Raw genomic sequence first — 15,748 nt, 5'->3', positions numbered from 1 at the left:
TCAATTGGAACATCTTATAGTGAACATTCTTCTGAATGGCAGTTATGATTATTAAACAGCACCAGTCTTGCAGTATTAGGGACCAGAACATCCCTGACTGCAGGTTCACTTTGCACATGTCACTGGTCACAGTCATCCGAACGCTGTATTTTAAAATTAGTTTCCTCAGATCTTTTTAATTTCCAAATTACACAGGGAAAATGTTATGCTTTATAACACCATTAACACCAGGGCACAAAGCACACTTTGACCCAGAAGGGAAGGGCAAAGTCATTTGGGAAGTGAAGTTTGACCTGCTCTCATTTTTTTTTTTTTTAAATTTATTAAACCCCCCTGTGTCGGAAATTCCAAAAACATCATGGGATATTCTCTAGGAAATATTCATGGTTGCGATATTTGAGCTTACTGTTGAACACATGAAACAGAAGTTATACTTGGCTTCTCTCCTGCTGGAGTACAGTAATAGCCCTCGCACTAGAGCCACTTGTTTGGAGCGTGGATTTGAGACTATGAACCTGAAAGGGGTCTCTGGTTGGATGTGAAATGATGATGCATTTTGTGAATGCTGTAAGTGTGGGTTGAAGCCTTTTACTTCCTTTCTTTCCATGGAAAAGAGGAGGTGGAGTCAAATGATAGATGAACACTTCTCTATGTAGCAATGGGAAGAGTCTACTGTTATCAGTAAAACTCTTTTACTCGACCTTCTTTCCTTTTGGAGAGTTAGAAGAGCTCTAGGTATTGCATGGGGATGAAAACCAAAAAATATAAGCTTCTAGTGATACCAGGTTTCCTAGTACGAAACTGCTATTCACTTTTTAAAGATGACTTTGGTAAGTGACAGTAGCAGGATTACCAATCACCACAGCAATAATATATACTTAACATGCATGAGGCATGATTCATAGTCCAGGAATCTTTATTATTTAAAGATTCCAGGAATCTTTAAATGCTTTACATGTGTTAACTCATATCATTCTCACAATAACCATATGAATTAGATGCAATTATTATACACACTTAACAAATGAGAAAAGTGGTGCATAGAGACCTCCTCTAAGGTCACACAATTAGTAGAATCAGGATTTGAACCCAGGAAGTCTGCTCTGAAGCCCACACATTTTAATTACTGCACAGAAGACTGATGGTCCCCACCTTCCCTAGGATCTTCCCAGTGCCATCTCTGACGGGTGATTCTCAGTGGTAGCCCTGGGGGTATTTCCTGCCAGGCTCACTGACGTCACTGCAAGAGGCTCCTCTCCTTGGACATGGTCCTGTGGCAGGGACCATGCTCAGCAGGTGTTCCACTGGGGAAGTTTTTGTCATTGGAAGTGGCTTCCATGGCCACCTCTTGTTGAGGCTGCTGCAGATGGCTGGTGGTTTTGGGAATCCACTCCTGCCAACATCATTTTTATGGCCCTCCTCATGTCTGCACCTCCTATAAAAATATCCAGGTGTCTCAGCCCTTGTTAGCACCTCCTCTATCTAAACTGTAGCTTACTGAAGCTTCAGCATCACACAATTTTTTCAAGGAACTTATTTGAGTAGTATAAAAATTTAAAAATGGCAGCAAGAAAGCTAGTTTACCTACCCTCTCATCTCCCTTTTTTCCTTTGAGGCATAGCACTGGTCCTTATGGCTTATCAGACCCAATAATGAGACCTGCATATTGGTGGCTCAGTGGTAAAGAATCTGTCTGCCAATATAGGAGACACAAGTTCAAACCCTGGGTAGGGAAGATGCCCAGCAGAAGGAAATGGCAACCCACTTCAGTATTCTTGCCTGGGAAATCCCGCAGAGAGAGGAGCCTGCTGGGCTACAGTCCATGGGGTCACAGAAGAGTCAGACATGACCTAGCAGCTAAATAACAACAATAACATATTATACTTGTATAACTGTGTGTCTGTTACTTTTGATTTTGCAAAGTCCTTTTTAAAATTCATTATCTTATCTTTAACCTTGTGAATGAGACTATTATGTGCTCCATTTTAAAGATGAGCAAGTTAAGGCTAAGAAAGCTTTCCTAAGATTTTACACATGGCATCCAGTCCCATCACTTCATGGCAAATAGATGGCGAAAAAATGGAAATAGTGACAGACTTTATTTTCTTGGGCTCCAAAATCACTGCAGATGGTGACTGAAGCCATGAAATTAAAAGACGCTTGCTCCTTGGAAGAAAAGCTATGACAAACTTAGCATATTAAAAAGCAGAGACATCACTTTGCCAACAAAGGTTCATGTTGTAAAAGCTATGGTTTTTCCAGTAGTCATGTATGGATGTGAGAGTTGGACTATAAAGAAAGCTGAGCACTGAAGAATTGATGCTTTTGAACTGTGGTGTTGGAGAAGACTCCCGAGAGGAACTTGGACTGAAAGAAGATCCAACCAGTCAATCCTAAAGGAAATCAACCCTGAAGATTCATTAGAAGGACTGATGCTGAAGCTGAAGCTCCAATACTCTGGTCATCTGATGAGAAGAGCTGACTCACTGGAAGAGACCCTGATGCTGGGAAAGATTGAAGGCAGGAGGAGAAGCGGACGATAGAGGACAAGATGGTTGGATGACATCATCAAGTCAATGGACGTGAGTTTGAGCAAACTCCAGGAGACACTGAAGGACAGGGAAGCCTGGTGTGCTGCAGTCCATGGGGTCCCAAAGAGTTAGACACAACTGAGTGACTGAACAACAACAATGAAATCTAATCTTGGAGTGTTAACTTTGGCACACCGTTACCAAGGCTATCATCAGTCTTTGATTTTATCGGCAAAATAGTGTCTCGTTGTTTTAATTTATTCTACTTTAAGTATCCCTGCGGCTCTTTTGTATTTCTTTCTTACCAATTGCCTATGCCAATTTTTTTTTTTTTTCTTTTGAGGGAGTATCGTTTCTGAACTGACTAATAAGAATTGTTGCTATCAGGGAGATACTGATTCTTTATCATATTTTGAAAATGTGTTTTCCAGTTTCTCCTATGCCTTTAACTTTTATATTTTTAGGATGTACAGAAACAGAAAATTGTTAGGTTTTCAAATTTGTCCACCTATTTCTTCATAGTGTCTGTCTTGGGAAAGGCTCCTTAATCCAAAATCATATGCAGTTTTTCCCACTTAGTTTGTACTTTTTCTTTTCTATTTAATTTTTTAGTCCCTCTGGAATATATTTAAGTATACCATGTGAGTTAAGGGTTCATCTTGACACTTTTACAAATGAACAGTGTTTCCTGCACTATTTATTAAATAATGTGTTTTTCCCCACTGACTTGACCTTCATCACATGTTAAGCACAACTTATATTTGGGTTTGACACTAGGCTTTCTTGTCACTTTCTCTGATATGTTAATCCTAGTTCCAATTACAGATTCCTCCCATGTCTACCCCATGACTGTCACTGGGGCTAAAGAGGGTAGAACCTGCCCTCCTGTCTCAGCATCACTTTCCCTTAGGCACCTGGAAAGGGACTTGGCATCAACACCTAATGCCTTCTCACTTGTTCCTCTTTAGAGAGAAGAGCCATGTTCTGCACTGACTGAAAAAGGATGCTTCCTTCAACTATAAATGTGTGTGTGTGTGTGTGTGTGTGTGTGTGTGGTTCAGGTTCTCCAAACTAGAGAGACAGTTTCTACCTATGACTAGTGTTAGAGAATACCTAGAATCTGAGGTTGATTTAATGGCTGTTCCCATTCAGAGAAATCTTATTTAAGAAGTTTTGCTTCATGTAACTTGGGGTCTTGTGGAGAAGATTTTGCACACTTCGTTTCCTTTTAAATTGTGCAAGTCATAATAAAATATGGAAATACATGAGCGCTCAAGACCTAAGTTACTGCATGTGTAGAAGCAGAACGTTAATCTGGGGAATAAGAGATCAATTGTTCTGGTCTTAAAGTCTCCATGTCTGTGCCATTTATGGTCTGTTCAAGTCACTGGAGAAGGAAATGGCAGCCCACTCCAGTACTCTTGCCTGGAAAATCTCATGGATGGAGAAGCCTAGTAGGCTACTGTCCTTGGGGTAGCAAAGAGTCGGACATGACTGAGTGACTTCACTTCACTTCAAGTCACTGAAAATCACAAAATATTATCCCTGAAATGGACCCTAGACCTCTTTGAGTCCATCCTCCTTGTTTTTGCAGATGTGGAAACTGAGACCCAGAGAGTTTACACGACTTGCCCCATAGGGCAGAAAGTGGCTTAAAAAAAGGGGGATCTCAATGCATTACACTCTGCACCCCCCTTGTTTTATAGCTTAGAGTTAGTTAAATAAATCAAGCAATCCAGCTGACCAAAATTGTGTTAATCTCTGGTGTCTGAGATTTTCTTCAAAATAATAAAGGAGGGATGAATCATAGAGATGAACCAGAATCAGCCAAGATGGAAGCTGAGTAGTAGGTACATGGAGGAAATTATAGTATTCTTGCTGTTTGCATCTGTTTAAAATTCTCCATATGAAAATTTCTCATGGTTATCAGGCTGTATATAATACTTTGGGACTTTTTCTAAACTAAATATTTTATTGCTAAGAATCATTCACCTTGTTACTTATTTTGATTTCTGCATGATATTCCCTATTGTAAATAGATCACAGTATATTTGAAATATTTTTGAATACAAAAATTAAAGCAAAAGGTTTTCTGTTCACCTAAAAGTCCAAAGTAAAAATATTCTCCTTTTTCCCCCTGTCTTCCCTGCCTCCTCTCCCCCGTCTCTTACACCATCTCCCAGTGTTCCGTGAACTGGGTCCAGCACCCAGTGAGCTCTCTCTGGTCAGAACCTTGACATTTCCACCTGACTCCAGTTGGATGTGGCTCTTAGTTACCATGCAGAGCTGGGCTTCCCCGAGGTGTTACCCTCCAGGGACATTCTCCCTTCCCTGTCCCCAGGCAGTGAAGGACCCAGGAGAGCGCTGAGGGTGGGTGGGGAGGGTGTTCTTGAATCTCTGCAAGAGCATTGCCCCTTCTGCTGCAAATAGCCTCACTCTTCCAGGACCTATCACTGAGCGCCCCCTTCCCAGGAGCTGGGTCCAAGTTGGACCTAAACTTTCAGTCTTCACGCAAAGACTGCTCTAAAGTAAATCCAGAGAAAACAATATGTCTCCCTCCCTCTCCCTCTCCCTCTCTCTCTCCCTCTCTCTTGGCCTGCTCAATGACTTTTCTATCCTTTTGAATTTTCATCTGCATAACACAGAATACCACTTTCAAATGCACTTCTAGGTGGCCCTTACATTGATTCACTTAGAGACTTAGCAACAATCTTTTCAGGGCATCATACATTGCGTGTGACCCAAAATGTTAATCATTTCCTTCCTTTATCAAATATTTATTGGCTGCCTATTATATGCCAGGGCTTTCCAAGTGGCTCAGTGGTAAAGAATCTGACTGCCAATGCAGGAGAAGCGAGTTCAATACCTCAGCTGGGAATATTCCCTGGAGAAGGAAATGGCAACCCACTCCAGTATTCTTGCCTGGAAAATCCCATGGACTAGGGAACCTGGTGGGCAATAGTCCATGGGGTTGCAAACAAGAATATTATGTGCCAGGCACCACGATAGGGTTTTGTGTGTACACAAAGAAGATGCAATCTCTGCTCAAAGACCTCTTCATTCTGTCGGGGGCACAGAGAAGTATATGAATGAGCAAATGTAACGAGGCATTTGCCAGTCAGGGCTGCATTATGACACCCGTGGCCCCAAATACTTTGTCATCATTGGACTCTTCCTCTATAAAAGTCTTAAAATTATGTACAAAATTATGTGTTAATATTATATACTAAAACTTTTTTTCTAATTTTAAAAGAATATTTTTATGATCCCCTAAAATTATCCTGAGTCCTAGGCTCTCTATCTACTGTGCTTAATGGGAGACATCGGCTGTGACTTCCACATATATTTTCTTCTCTATTTTGAGATAACTCAGCCCTGCCTCTTTATTCCTTCCATCCCTTTCTGAGAACGAGGATCTCCTATATGATAATAATCCTACATTTGATTTCTATCCACTGAAACTGCATATATTTGCAGAGAGTAGCAACGAAATCACATTCAAACGAATACCTTTTTCATTTATCATGATGGCAGCCACTAATATGTCTGTCAAGCAGTGACAATAGTTAAAATGTGTGGGGTCCTAACTATGTGAGAGAACTAGTTCACATTTTGCGGAGATGAGGAAACAAAAGTATTCAGAAGTGAAACAACGTGCTCAGGGCCACACCACTAGCAAGCCACACCATAGCCAGCATTTGAAACTGTCAGGCTCCAGGGCCTTAACCACTAGGTTAGATGTCTGAGGACATGATTGTATGAGATATATCATGAAGTCTATTTTCTACCCAATTTCTCACCCTTTGCAAAACTGCAGCCTGCCAGGAGCCCACAGCACACAGGCTGGGAACCTATACTTAGGGCAAAAGTTCTAACTCTTTTTATAGTATTAAGCTGCCATTGGGACTCATTTACTACCTGAAATGTTCCTATTTCAGGGAACCTATTATGAAAATGCAGGAGCTGTGCTTCCCCCGTGTGTCCCGGAGCTCTCTCTGGTAGCTGTACATGAGCCAACCTAATGAGAAGCTGTGACCCCCCTCCTCCCAGTCCTTAGTACCTGCTAAAATAATTTAAAATATTTAAGTCCCCTGGACCCTTGTCCTTAGACTTGAGCACTGAAATTACAGCCAGTATCCCCCTGGGTTGTGTCTTCCCCAATAAAGTAGATTCACAGGAAAGGAATTTAGGTAAAAAAAAAAAAAAAAAGAGGATGTCTTAAATTCTAGGCCCACAATGCCAGAAAAATCCTTGTTTGCCAAGTAGAAATTTATATAATCATGAGACTAAAGACACTTCTTATTTCCAAAATGTTACTGCCACCAGCATAATAATTCTCCCTAAGTAGGTGCCAAAAGACTTTCCCTGAGTCCTCCCAAGTGCTTTAAGTTGATAGAAAATTATCGTCTTGAAATTATACAAGTCAACTACAGAACTACAGCTGTGCCACATGAGAAAAGAAGACAGGAAGGAAACAATTCAACTGAGATATACATTATGGGGGAAGAAAAGACATAACATCCTGACCCATATACATTATTTTCTGTTCCAGAAATATTATTGGCTTAACAAGAACTGTAGTAGAGAATCAAAAGCAATGATAAAAGATTCTGATGTTTTTCTGTCTGGAGGGACAAAGCTTGAGAGTTTGTCATATTTTTCATTCATACAGCTTGGGGCCAACAAACATGCTGTAACTGGATGATATAACAATAAATGGAAGAAAATATATGAAAGCTGACTCACAGTAGCCCTCCACTGTGGCCTCTGGATAACTAGCAACGTGCTGACAGATAAAAGATCATATGACCTTCTCTACAACATGGCCACCTTTCTTAAAAAGACCCCCAAAGTTATGTGCTTTTTAAAAGAAGTTTAAATTCCATGGGAGTCTATGCCTAAGTCACTGAACTCTAGATAAAGCAGTGTCTGATACTTAGTTTGAAGTCCTGGGATGGGATTCCAGGCTCAGGCAAATGCTTCGGACAGGGCGTGTAGATAGGTGACAGATGGTGGATTTTCGCCTTTCAACACATAACTGTAACCTTATGCACTGTCTGAGTTTATTTTCAATCACATACACAAGGGCTTACTGTGTATAATAAGCTGTCCTCCAAACCCATTTCCAGGAAAAGATTCTTTGTGTGGGCCACCCTGCATCACTTCCTGGGTTGCACAGTGATCATAGGGACTTCAGGACCCAGGGCCAAGTGTCCAGCACCAATAATGGGGTTGGTCGGGAGACGACATTGCCTGTCCTTGTTACTATTTATCTTTGTTTCCCATCCAATCTAGTCTCAGATCATTTTAGATGCATTACTCAGAATTTACAACCTTACTTCTACTTTCTCACCTGGAATGAAAACAAACACACATTTCACCAAGCCATTCCTAGTTGTCAGAAAAGGAGGAGAGAAGAGAAAATTCTGTCTCACAGGTCAGGTCTCTATCTCAAGGTGGGAAAACTTGATAATTTTTACCTAAAAGTAAACAAGCTACCAAAAATAGGCAATTCTAATTTTATTCCTGGTATTGCGTTCATGTTTTGAGTCAACTCTTGTCTTTATTTTGAAGCAAATGAAGGCAGGCCTCCGAAGCGACCTGATACCTTGTGATTCCACTGGGCTTTTCAGAAGGATTAAGGTCAACACAAGGATGTGAATTTGAACAGAACTCTAGCTATAGGGCTCCCAACTAAAATGTGAGGCAGAGAACAGCTCTGGGATTCATGAATGTCAATTTACTTTGGGGAGAAGCTGGATAAAACTTTGAGTTTGATCTCAAAATAGCCTGGACAATTTTAGTTTTCTGACAGCATTTGGTGGCAAGCCTGTTAAAGAACACCATCTTGAAATTTCCCATTCGTGTGCTGTAGATAGCAGATCATCTGGACACACCCAGAGCTTCAAAAGCATTAATCACCAAAGCACACCTGGCTTGGAACAGAGATATGAGGCGAGAAGGAGGCAGAGCTTCAGGCGGACCCCATGCCTTGTGTTTTCTGCATTTCTGCCTAGTTGATGAGATAGCACTTACCTCACTGCTAAACCAGGGAAGCCTTGGGATACAGTGCTTAAGACACAGACGCTGGACTCATGAAATCTTGATTCTGAATCCCAGATCTGCCACATACTGGCTATGTGACCATGGGCAGGCTCCTGAACTTCTCCCAGTCTTAGCTTTCTAATAATGAGACAAAGTATGTCAGGACTAGCACAGTAGCTGCAAAGTATGTGGGGGCCCAGGGCTCTTCCTTCCCTAGTTTTTGCTTTCCACTGTTAATAAAGATGATAGGTACGAACGTACTCAGCACACAGTCAGTTCTCACAAACTATTAGTTTGTCTTTGTCACCCAATATATAGGACTTAAAATTATTATTTTATTAATAGTATTCAAAAAAGGCCATTTAAAATTCCCTATTTCTGATTCTAATTATCACGTTATCTAGCTAGATACTAACTGTCTAGCTATCACGTCCCTTTGATGTAGACACTTTTGCTCTGTGCTAAGCTGTATGAAGGGTTCAATTGAAGTAAGGCTAGTGCTCGCCCAGCATTCTCATGAAAGGGTTCTAACAGGGTATTCCCTGACTTGACAAAGTCTTAGTGCTTGGCTGCTATTGGCAATGGCATTATACAGGGCACTCCTGTTAAGTACCAATCCAGTATTCATAATGGGATTCAGGGGATTCTTCGGTGGTTGAAGAGACACAAGACTCAAAGTTCTTATTTTAGATACTCCAATTTTAAAAACTTCTTTAAAAACTTCTAAAGAATATCTCTGAAATAGATAAATGTTTTGTATTGAACTAACTTAGCAGGAAAAGTCATTGAGCTCAAAGAGAAACTCACCATCGGGTACATTTGAGTGCCTTCAGTTCAAGAACAGGGTTAAGATTGTCCAAGAGGGGAGCTAGTTTGGCACTGATACCGTCCCTTCTTGATTCAGTTGTCTTCATACAATGGCCATGCTCAGTGGAAAATAACCGAGGATGTGAGAGAGAAAACTGATCACAAAGACTCACCTTGCCAGGACCCCATATGCTATGGCATGGAGCCTCATAGCTGAGTGGAACATGGCACTCCAGGGAGAAACACTCTGCCCTGCCAACCTCCCCAACCCCAGATGGTTGTCAGTAGAGACAAAGCTGAAGAAGAGGCCTGTCATCTTCTTCCATGAGTGCTTGTCCTTTGTGGACTTGGGTTCTTAGTCTCCTCGTGAGTAATGGCCAGGAAAGAAAGTATAGACTTCTCGGTGAGAACAGGGGATTAAAGTTATTATAAACTGAACTTTCAAAGAAGTGTAAGGTTATTTCATATTCCAAACTGATGGAGCAGGATATATTAGTGACGCCTAGGTGCATTTGAGTTGGCAGACTTCATAGCATATGTTTCCAAGTCCTTCGGCAAATTCTTAAACTCAAGAATTTGCGAAAATCGCCAGGAGCTCATATCTTAGAATGAGTTATACGTCTTTACTTTACTGCCTCCCAGTCCAGATTTCTAAATGAGGACTCTGCTGAAATGGAGGTTAGGGACACAGATAAGCTAACTTATCTTTTGAGCTGGACAATTCATTTCCCTTTGGTGACTAATTTCCAAACCCCTCCTCCCACTCATTTGATCTTTGGCCAATTTCAATTAATTATAGAAACTTGCATTGTTTGAGGTTCCTGGTTTTAGAGACAGAAATGATATCGCATTGAGGTGATCCAGGGTCTTAGTATTCTTAAGGGAAGATCCAGACAATCTCATTAGAAGTAAATGTGGTAGATATTCTTGTGATGGTACCAGGAACAAGCAAGGAACAGGGGTCTTCATCCCAGCTCTGTTCAATATAGGCTCAAAAGTATCATCACAATTGATTGGCTGTATAGCAAATTTGTCAGGTTGGGTATAATTTTAAATAAATGACATGACACAGGGGGAAACATTTCTCCTTATATAAAGATATAGTCATAGAATTGGTAGTTTTTGAATCTGACCCATATAGCATTTTTTACCTGATAATCTCAAAGCAATTTTCAGCATCAATACTGACTTTCATTACACTATCAGTGGGTGGGGAAGGTATCAAATATTTGCTAACCAGTTGTGTACCTTAGCTTCCAGCATTAGCTCTGGGAACAAAATGGAAGGGAAATAGCACAGAGCCTGAATTTAGACTCCTCTCTCTCTCAATCTATCATTCCCACCAGCATCCCAACTGCCCCAACTCCCGGGCAGTTGAAGGGATGGGATGTCAGAGAATGTGTATATTTTTGTAATGTGCTTTCCTGGTTCTTAGAATTTGTCCTGGGGTGGGGCTTTGGTTCTAAGAGATGATTTCTCTCTGTGGGCCTGAGAAGCTGCAGTACAATCAAGCTCTCTTGTCTGTTGGGCTTGAATGAGCCCATTAGGAAGGAACACCCAGTATGACCACAGTGCCATAGATACTGGATGTTCTCCTATTTATTTAGTAGAAAGTTTTAGGGGAAAAATATTCTTGGGCATCACACTTTCAAAATGCCCATTTACTAAGTTCTTTAGGGGATTTAGATCAGACACACAGATCTTAACAATTGTCTAAACCAAACCCCCTGTTTTACTGACAAATGAACGAGCCCAGTGCCATATAGATGACAACGGCAGGTCCATGTCCAAGATGGCTTTGTGTTCCTTCTATCACCCTAGTTGTTGTGTGCCTAGTCATGTCTGACTGATTGCAGCCCCATGGACTGCAGCTTGCCAGGCTCCTCTGTCTATGGAATTTTCTAGGCAAGAATACTGGAGTGGGTTGTCATTTCCTCCTCCAGGAGATCTTCCTACCCAGGGATCGAACCCACATCTCTTGGGTCTCCTTTATTGGCAGGCAGATTTTTTTTACCAGCTGTGCCACCTAGGAAGCCCTACTCTTCCCTATGTAAAAACAAATAGGATGTGACTTTTGACCTGGAGGGGTTTACAGTAATGAAGGGGAAATGAGACTTCATGCCAATGAATAATGAACATACCAGCAGGAGAATGTGATGGGTGGGGGCGGAGAATTAAAGGGTAATGAGCATCTGCAATTTACAAAGGGTTCCACTGCACATGTTCTCACATAATTCTCATGTTAAACTTACAAGGAATACATAATCATTCCATTTTGTTGATAAAGGAACTGAGGATCAAAAGCTCTGCAAATCTTTATTGGCACGTGCACGGAACTGTGGTCCATCTACCCACCTACAGCTCTGAAGCCTCAGGCAGCAGACTCCCAAAGAGGAGTGGTCCGGGCGGAGAAGCCTGCTCAGAGAGGCAAGGCTCGTGTTGGTTTCTTGTACTTGTTTAGGTGCAGAGAAGACTCAGCAGATGGAGAAAACGCAGATGGCCTCCCCACGATTGCGTCACCACCCAGACAAGGTTGGAACCAGTTGCACACCCACTGCTCTGCAGTCTCCAATGTAAATTGCTTAGAACATCTAGCCCACTGAAGAGAAAATTTGCAATTTAAACTTGTAGTGGCCTCATTTACAGATAATCTATTCTAGGCAAGGAGTTACACAATATATAATGAGGCGGTCCCAAGGATGTAGCAGACCCTGCCGCCCCTTTTGTGAGTTGAATCCTTTCATGATGACTCAGGGGATGGAGAGTTGGCCATGGCTACACGCTAGAATCAAGGGAGAGTCAGATGGAGCAGGATGAGGACAGAGGGTGGAACGCATGTGCCAAGTTTAAGGAGGAGGAATATCCTGAGTGATGGTTTGAAGGATGTGCTTGGCAGAAGCACTTACAGGAAGGTTTTGAAGCGAGAGAAGGAAATCCCATGCTTAGTTGGGACAGAGAAATGAAACAGTATGAGAGCTGGAGATGAGGCAGTTTGGTTAGGAGTATATGTTAGGATGTTGAGAAATGTATAAATTCAACCACATTACCCTTGATTGCCTACACACAGAACCATCAAACCTCCTCAAGGACTCATTTTCTCTTTAAACACCTTTGCATGTGACCACTCTGACACTGTCATCTTTCTTTATACATGGAATACTGAGTCAGCAGAGAAAGTCAGGACTTAGGTTTTTACCATTCCCTTAAAGAATAGGTTCAAAGCAAGACAGCAGCTAGACTTAAGTAAATTCTGAATTTGAATTTTATGAAAGAGTGTCAGAACACACAACATGTTCGTGGAAATGTGCCCCAGAAAATAAAGCCATGAACTGTCAATGGGCAGGAACCACTCTGTGAGGAATCTCCATGAGGTATAAGTTCAATAGGATCCCACATTTCCTGAAACTCCTGGTGGCTGTAAAGGTGCTAACTGGAACTGGTGTTTAAAGCAGTCTCTCATGCAGGGAAAAAAGTGAAAAAGTACTTTCTGAGAAATCTCTGAACAGAGTGACCTAGAGGCAGGTGCTTTAGACTAAGATGGTAAATATCCTGTTGAACAACCCAAGAGACTTGAAACAGGTAGGTGGGTTCATTTGGGGGAAAAAACAATGTTTGTTGTGTGCTTTTTTCCCCCTGACCTCTTCTCGTAGACAGACAGAGAGAGAGAGAGAGAGAGAGAGAGAGAGAGAGAGAGAGAGAGAGGCCTGTATACCTCAGGAATGATCAGAGTCATCAGGGGAATAAACAGTGGTACAGTTGTGTCCTGCGTGGAGGTGCTCAGCTAAGGGGACAATTGGGGGTGGAAACCCAGTTTCTCCCATTAAAACATAAGATGTGAGAGGGGGAGGGGGGGGCCTTGAGATCTTGGTGTCTCCCATATCTCCCATATCTAGAACAGTCTGTGACACACAGAAGTTGTTGAAGTGTTTGTTAATTGAATGAATAAGGATCTCACACGCTAGTAAAGTAATGCTCAAAATTCTCCAAGCCAGGCTTCAGCAATACGTGAACCGTGAACTCCCTGATGTTCAAGCTGGTTTTAGAAAAGGCAGAGGAACCAGAGATCAAATCGCCAACATCTGCTGGATCATGGAAAAAGCAAAAGAGTTCCAGAAAAACATCTACTTCTGCTTTATTGACTATGCCAAAGCCTTTGACTGTGTGGATCACAATAAACTGTGGAAAATTCTGAAAGAGATGGGAATACCAGACCACCTGACCTGCCTCTTGAGAAATCTGTATGCAGGTCATGAAGCAACAGTTAGAACTGGACATGGAACAACAGACTGGTTCTGAATAGGAAAAGGAATACATCAAGGCTGTATATTGTCACTCTGCTTATTTAACTTCTATGCAGAGTACATCATGAGAAATGCTGGATTGGAAGAAACACAAGCTGGAGTCAAGATTGCCGGGAGAAATATCAATAACCTCATATATGCAGATGACACCACCCTTACGGCAGAAAATGAAGAGGAAAAGCTTCTTGATGAAAGTGAAAGTGGAGAGTGAAAAAGTTGGCTTAAAGCTCAACATTCAGAAAACGAAGATCATGGCATCCGGTCCCATCACCTCATGGGAAATAGATGGGGAAACAGTGGAAACAGTGGCAGAATTTATTTTTGGGGGCTCCAAAATCACTGCAGATGGTGATTGCAACCATGAAATTAAAAGACGCTTACTCCTTGAAAGAAAAGTTATGACCAACCTGAGATAGTATATTCAAAAGCAGAGACATTACTTGGCCGACTAAGGTCCGTCTAGTCAAGGCTATGGTTTCTCCAGTGGTCATGTATGGATGTGAGAGTTGGACTGTGAAGAAAGCTGAGCGCCGAAGAATTGATGTTTTTGAACTGTGGTGTTGGAGAACACTCTTGAGGGTCTCTTGGACTGCAAGGAGATCCAACCAGTCCATTCTGAAGGAGATCAACCCTGGGATTTCTTTGGAAGGAATGATGCTAAAGCTGAAACTCCAGTACTTTGGCCACCTCATGCGAAGAGTTGACTCATTGGAAAAGACTCTGATGCTGGGAGGGATTGCGGGCAGGAGGAGAAGGGGACGACCAAGGATGAGATGGCTGGATGGCATCACTGACTCGATGGCCGTGAGTCTGAGTGAACTCCAGGAGTTGGTGATGGACAGGTAGGCCTGGCGTGCTGCGATTCGTGGGGTCGCAAAGAGTGGGACATGACTGAGCGACTGAACTGAACTGAACTGAAGGAACTAAAGTGGTCTCAGGAATATGACGTCAGGCTGGAGGAGCAGGAAGTAAGATCCAGCAGGCCACGCCTGGCTGAGGAGACAAGGCCATCACTAAGCCGCTCGTATCTGGTGAGAGTTCTGCCCTGCAGTGAGGAGATGGCCAGACCTGGCCTGTGAGGAGAAGCCAGGAGCAGGGGCTCCGGGTGAGGGGTGGGAGGGCTGGCAGACCCTGCTGGGGGACTCAGCCACCATGCTCCCCTTTTTCCTTACCAACCACATTCACATTTTGTTTCTTTCACCGAAACTCTTGCTTTCCCAGACTTCAGGGAACGCACTGTTATTTGTGTCAGGCCACTGAGACGTAATTACCAGTCTGTGGGGGCTTTCGGGGAATGTTTTGCTTTCCTGCTTCAAGTGTTACCCATAATTCTTTGTCGTTTCTTCCTTCTGCTTAGAGCAAAGGCCTGAACTTGGAAAAGGGGAAGCCATCTCATGACCATGAAGCAACAAGAATGAGGTAAAAGCCTTGTGTTTGAGAGAGACAGGAAAGAAATATAGACAGGGCTTGGAACACTGAAGACCTCACAGAACCACTGGACTGCTCAATGCCAGACTTGAAGTGTGAGAAAATACCCCTCCTTCTGCTTGGTTAGACCGCACCAGTTAAGCTCTGGCTACAGGCAGACATTCCCAATTCCTAACTAAGACAATAAGCAACCACCAGGAATGTAAGTCATCCAGGAATGTTTAGAAATACTTAAGGAGGAGACAGGACTGCTGGATCCAAGATGGAGACTTGGTGTAAGACTGATGGCCACTCAAGGACATAGTGACTCCTTATGATGCTGGAAGACTTGGGTTACAAAATAAAGAATTTTCCAATAGGGAAGCTTTAAGATTTATTGAAATACATTATGCACAGTCTCTGTGGACTCTAAAATATGTGCTTTTGGGATTTCCATTCTGACAACAGCAGAAATGATGTCCTAGTTGAGCAATGTCTGAAAGAACCATTTGTCCAGAACTTCATCAAGCTTGAGTTGGTACAAACCAGTTTGAGAACTTCGCATTCTTTCTATTGCCTAATGGCACTGAATTGAAATGAACCAATTTATTTTGAATGGCTGCTGTAAATTTGAGCTCTAAACGACTGGTTGGTAAT

Source organism: Capra hircus, chromosome 20 (assembly GCF_001704415.2).
Source record: "Capra hircus breed San Clemente chromosome 20, ASM170441v1, whole genome shotgun sequence".
NCBI classification, from domain to species: domain Eukaryota; kingdom Metazoa; phylum Chordata; class Mammalia; order Artiodactyla; family Bovidae; genus Capra; species Capra hircus.
The sequence above is the reverse complement of the archived record's forward strand: the minus strand, read 5'-3'. Positions refer to the sequence as shown.